Here is a 6,375-nt window from a genome sequence, read left to right as displayed (position 1 = left end):
TAGGAAAAACTTCTCCAAAAGAGTGGTCAGGCACTGGAGCAGGCTGTTGAGGAAGGAGGTAGAGTCATCTGGAGTCATCCCTGGAAGCATTCAAGAAACATGTAGCTGTGGTACTAAGGAACGTGGTTCTGAAGGCAATATTGATGGTAGGTGCACATTTGGACTAGATGATTTTGGAGGTCTTTTCCAACCCTGAAGGTTCTATGATTTTATCTGAACTCCTTAAATTATGTAAATCTCATCTTCGCAATCAATTTAAAAAAAAACTTATACGGAAGTAAGAAAATACCTTGAAATTCTTTACTACTAATCTGTCGAGCATCTACTCAATGTGTGCTATAAATCTTAAGTACAGCCACTTATAATTATCCCTGCAAAAAACAATGTGGTGGGAAGGAAGTACTAAATTTTTAACACAAATCTGAATGTCTGGATTTGTCTAGACTCGCAGTGTGATAACTCTCACTGTCGAGGTCAATTTGTTGGGAGCGTCAGTGAAACAGTAGGATTTTTTTGCTTTTATACACAGTTTCAACTGCACAGTTATTCAACGCCAATTTCCTATCTCAACCCTTGCCTGCAAGAACATTATATACACCCAGAGCTAATCCTATCTTTTTTTTCTTCAGCGTCAATAAAAATAAAAGGGGGGGAGGGGGGAAGACAAAGAAAAAAAAAAAAAAAGGCAAAAGAATTCTTTATGGAAACTTTGTTATTGTGGGAGTGATGGCTTGTCACAGCAGACAGAAAGATCTTTCATACATGTATGACATTCTTATCCAAACAGTTGTGCACATCCTATGGTTTATCTCTGTGAATGTTGAGAGACTGATATTTAAAAACCACAAGCTTTTCTTCTTATCGTAACCCTTGCTTGGGTGCAGTCCTATGAAGAGTTAAATCAGTCTGTGATACTGTGTCTTATCACAGTAGTTAATTGCTTCATTTTGGTGAAGTCAGAAAAAATGTTTATCATATGAAAGCTTGGAAAGCTTGTCTTCAGAAACCTCTTAATACAGTGACATTGACAGTGGGATCAAGTACATTCTCATCAAGTTTGTGGATGACAACAAGCTATGTGATAAGGTCAAGATGACTGAGGGATGGGATGCCACTCAGAGAGACTTAGCCTTTGTCAGTGGGACAAGGAGAAGCTCATGAGGTTCAAAAAATCCAAGTGCAAGGTACTGCACATGGGTAATGGCAACCAACCCCTTGTATCAGCACAAGTTGAAGGATGTAAGGACAGAGAACAGCCCTGCCACAATGGGCATAGGGATACTAGTAAATAGCAAGTGGACATGAACTAGCAATGTGTACCCTCACAGCCCAGAAAGCCACTCCTGTCCTGGACTGCACCAAAAGAATTGTGGTCAGCAGGTCAAGGTAGATGATGCTGCCCCTCTGCTCTGCATTGGTGAGACCACATCTGGAGTACTCCATCCTGACGTGGAGTTCTCGAGTACAGGAGAGGCATGGATCTCCAGCTTTAAAATTAGACTCCTTATCTGGTTTGGACTAACGGGCTTACAGCAGGTTAGAAAAAGACTCGTGTAAATACTAAGGATAGAGAACTTTCTAAAAAGTAAGCAGCTAATCAGCAGTATTTAACCTGCAGGAAAAAGTAATTACTGTGCTTTGACTAATTATAGAAATATTTATAAGGCCCCATCCATACAGAATTCAGAGAATGTATTATATTGCTTCATTGTGTGAAGACTGATTCAACCTTAATGTGACTGTTAAGCTGCAGCAGGTAGAGACCTTGACTACAGCTTGCCCAGCCTTGAGCTTGGACTTAGCCTGAAATGGGTTAATGCTACCTTTGAAACACCTTGGTTGCACAAATATATGCCTTTAATCTGCACAGTACAGAGACTTTCTCACATAGCTGTCCTATTCTGGGGTCAAGACTGTTGAAAACTGAAATGTCATCTAATTGTCTTGCTAGTTCATCAGATGGCTCATCATTTGTTTTCAGTAATGTTTTTTCATTACTCCTATGTCTAGATCTAGGCAGTGTCAATCACATAAATCATGATTTCTAGACTTTCACTTAATATGTACATAGTCTGAATAATTTGATGTACTACAGGTTAAAAGTTTTTTTCTTTCATTTTTCTTCCTGTATTAGTTATTTTATGCACTGTGTGTACCAAGATTGATAGTGGAACCCACTTTAATCTTAGATCCCCGAAGAAGCTGTTTCTTGACATAAAATACTTTTTTTTTAATTTAATAGATTGCATCTTAGAAAATTCAGTGGAAGTGGAACAAGGATGATTACAAATCACTTCTCAATCTAGTTACTAAAACATGTCGAAGACAAAGCATTCACTGCTGTTAGAGAAAACAGATTTATTGTTCACAAAGAGCTACTGCTGAGGAATGTTAAAGTCACCTTTAAATCAGTAGTATTAGAGAAATGTAAATTAAAATCTTGTGGCAAAAGTTATTCCAGGTAATCATAATAAAATAAATTAGCTATCAATTCCAAATAATGTGTTCTATCTTTTCACTAGTAAACTAGTAGTTTACACACTGAACAGAAATGAAATATCATCCTTTAAAAAAAAAAAAAAAAAACAAAAAAAAAACCATCAACAATCTTTCCAATAATGACCTAGTTCAAGGAAAAGGAAAAAGCTGGACCCTGCTCTGAAACGTGGACCCTCACAACTCCTTGGTGCCAGATGGATTGCATCCTGGAGTGCTAAGGGAGTTGGCGGATGTGGTTGCCAAACCACATTCCATCATCCTTCAACAGTCCTGGCTAACTGGGAATGTCCGGGTGGACTGGAGACTGGCAGATATGAAGACCATCTTCAGAAAGGGCCAGGAAGATGATTCTGGTAGCTACAGACCTATCAGTCTCACCTTGGTGCCACGGAAGGTCGTGAAGCGGATAATCTTGGGAGCCACCGTGCATCAATTACAGGTCAGCCATGGGATCAGGCCCAGACAGTATGGGTCTATGAATGGAAGATCCTGTCTGACAAACCTGATTTCGTTCTATGACAGGGTGACCTGCTTAGTGGATGAAGGTGAGGCTGGTCTTCAGTGATGTGGTCTTCAGTAAAGTCTTTGACACTGAAAGAAAAGAATACTGCAGTAAAACATCTGTTTGTCTTTTAAAGAATGTACAACGGTCACATTAAAATCTTCCACACTGAAAAAGATGGCATGGCTAAAGACTGAATCCTTCAAAGATGTATTCATGTGAACAATATCACTTTAATACATGGAAACACTTATGTGAGTAAAACTCTCAGCAAATGTTTTAGGAGAACTTTGTGTCTTCTAACTTCACATTTTCTCTTACATCTCTTCATTTACCTCCATCAGCATTAGCAGCAGTACTAATATTGGTTGGTGTGCTGTAGTATCATTCACTCACAATTTTCACGTACGTCTATGGATAGCAGAGGAGTTACTGAACTCACGTAGTCCCTACAGTGAATGCTCAGATCTTTCAGGAAGACCTGGTTGTGGATGCCCCATCCCTGGAGGTGTCCAAGGCCAGGTTGGATGGGGCCCTGGGCAGCCTGGGCTGCTACGAAATGTGGAGGTTGGTGGCCCTGCCTGTGGTGGGGGGTTGGAGCTTCGTGATCCTTGAGGTCCCCTTCCAACCCGGGCCATTCTATGATTCCATGATTCTGTGACTCCGGGCCATGGTAGCACAAGCTGCTTTTAGGGACAACTGGAAGGCCATATTCTCTAAAGGCCAGCTGTCTCCTCAGTCCCATCCTTCTTCCCACAGAAATTGCATACCCAAACTGACTGCCAGCAGACATCATATATTCGCCATTGAAATAGAGGTTCAATGTGATGCCCGTTGAGCAGACAGCCAAGTGAGCTTTCTGACTGCCTCTCACCACTCGTACCATGAAGCAGAGCTACACAAAGAAAACACTGCTGCCAACATCCAACACAAAATACACCTGCAGTTTGGGGCATCACCACATCCACTCTCACAGACAACACTGCCCAATTCCTTTTCACCTTTTCCCAGCAGATTCTCTGAGAACTTTCGCCCCAGTTTTTCCCTTGTTGAGGATTCTTACCCCACTAGCCTTGACAGAGAGTGGAAAAAAAGTGATAAAGCAAGCATACCTACAGTGTTGGGTGGAAATTCATGGTGCTTCCTCTCACTTCTCCCATTAGACTCTAGGGGTAAAAAGCAATGATACTTTTTCACTTGGCAGAAGCACCTCACACGTGATATATGGAAATTTTTGGCTCAGTGTATGTGATCTGAACACTCAACTCTTCATTTCTTTCCCCTTTTCTCCACTGCATTACATTTAATTTTTTCTTAACTGAGCAATACTGTGCGGCTGCAGTCATTCACAGAATCACAGAATTGTAGGGGTTGGAAGGGACCTCTAGAGATCATCGAGTCCAACCCCCTGCCAAAGCAGTTCCCTACACCAGGTCACACAGGTAGGCGTCCAGGCGACTCTTGAGTATCTCCAGAGAAAGAGACTCCACAACCCCCCTGGGCAGCCTGTTCCAGTGCTCCATCACCTCACCTAAAGAAGTTCTTGCGCACATTCATGTGGAACTTCCTATGCTGCAGCTTATGTCTGTTTCCCCTTGTCCTGTTTCCACGCACCACTGAAAAGAGACTGGCCTCACCACTATGGCCCCCACACCTCAGGTATTTATAAACCTTACACTAAACCACATGTTTATAAACATTACAGCTGTTCTCAGTCTGTATTTACCTCCAAAGGTCAATATTAATTATTCTGCCATACATCCCCCATTTCAGAACTGCAAGCAGCTTTCGTGTCTTCTCTATGTGAGAAGTTAGTCCAGAAAAAGGTATTAACTCACCCTACGAATCCTGCCACGGGGCTGTTCTGCCATTCATACAGAGAAAATTGTCTTTCTTCTCTGCAGAGTACAATGAATTTTTCATCTTCTCACTTAACAGTTGTATCCTTTAAAGAATAAAAGTAAATATAAAATTAGCGAGGATTCAGTAACAGTAGGTCAGCTATAAATACTTGTAAATGGGAAACATACAGTGAGCATCTTTGGAATTATGACATTACAGCATTCTGATTTTAGGAAAGTTACAATTAAGCTCCGTTTCAATACAACCGACTCTATATTACAAACTCAACAAAAACGTATGGAGGAGCAGAAGTCCTACTCAGTGCACTTAGTGCCTTTTACACGGTTATTCAGATACAGCATGGTCACAGCTCTGGCCTGGTTTGACCTGGATCCTTGACTAAATGGCACAGGGGGACCCATGGACCCACGCCCTGTGATGGGTCTAAAAACAAAACAGCGGCAACGAGCTAAGGGAGAAAATTAATTTACTAGATATTATAGCACAATGTGAGAGAACGCAATATAGCACAATACAATTGGAATTGTAGCTAATAAATCAAATAAACAGGAGAGAGACTGTCCAAAACTGAAGGCCTTACTCTAATGTTGAAGGTGGGACAGCTAGGGAGCATACACTGCAGAGCCAAGCAGAAATAGAAGTCTCATGACTCCCAGTTTTCTCTTTCCTTCTAAACAGAAAATGGAAATGGAACAGTGAAGTATTCACAGAATCAGTGATTCTGTGACTCCAATTGAAATTCTCTGAAATTACTCCTTTTGTACCTTTGGATGCTCCCAGATCAAATCACTAGGAATCACACAATTTCTTTCCCCAATAGGACATAAGAATCTAACACCTAGAGAGCTGTATTTTTCAAGGCTGTTGTGTTGTAAGCAATTACACATCTTCATTTTTTATGTGAAGCTATATTCATTCAACCTGGAGTTTACTTTTAAGTAGTTTAGACCACACTTCAGAACTTAATCACACAAGTGGCTCCACCCTCACCTAAAGGTAATGCTGCTTTTCCTGAATACTATCTGATTTGGCCCTGAGAGCTCACAAGCTACACCTGCTCACTAACTGAAGATACAGTAGCAAAAATTATTTCCTGAGTGGTTCAGAGTTGTTCACTTGCATCAGCCCAAGACATTTCCAAACCAAACCCTCCAAGTGGGTTGAGAGGGTATGGTCTGTCTCCTCTGGTTCCTGACTATTGAGTCCCACCATGTCAGAACATACAGCACGTCAAAAAGTCTGTGCAATGCTCAAAAGTGAGATGGGGAGAAGCTAGGTTGGCACGATGAGATATTCTGCACAGCCCTTACTAAGCTGATGCTCAGATAAATCCCTGCTGTCCAGTGTAAACTCCTTTACCTTCTACCTCCAATTACCTCGTCTAATGATCCTCCAGCAAGATGAGCTATATCCACTATGCCCTATCCCATATTCTTCAGGTGCCTTCTGTGCTCTGTCTGAAGTCAGCTCTGCAGGTGGCACTGTGTCCTGCCTGTTGGTAAGTTCACATG

At 41.5% G+C, this 6,375-nt stretch overlaps 1 long non-coding RNA gene across 1 annotated transcript; it reads right to left on the bottom strand.

The window, feature by feature from the left end:
- Positions 1 to 6: 6 nt before the first annotated feature.
- On the bottom strand, positions 7 to 6,362 carry LOC122192931. The gene is made up of 3 exons (XR_006182739.1): positions 4,840 to 6,362; positions 4,114 to 4,167; positions 7 to 3,090 (listed from the first exon to the last, which is right to left on the bottom strand). It is a non-coding gene; the product is annotated as an uncharacterized LOC122192931 (long non-coding RNA).
- Positions 6,363 to 6,375: the final 13 nt, after the last annotated feature.

This window comes from Lagopus leucura, unplaced genomic scaffold, assembly GCF_019238085.1.
Source record: "Lagopus leucura isolate 7727_CA_CO unplaced genomic scaffold, USGS_WTPT01 31680-0_obj-0_obj, whole genome shotgun sequence".
NCBI classification, from domain to species: domain Eukaryota; kingdom Metazoa; phylum Chordata; class Aves; order Galliformes; family Phasianidae; genus Lagopus; species Lagopus leucura.
Note: the sequence above shows the minus strand (reverse complement) of the source record. Positions and strands in the feature narration are given on the sequence as shown.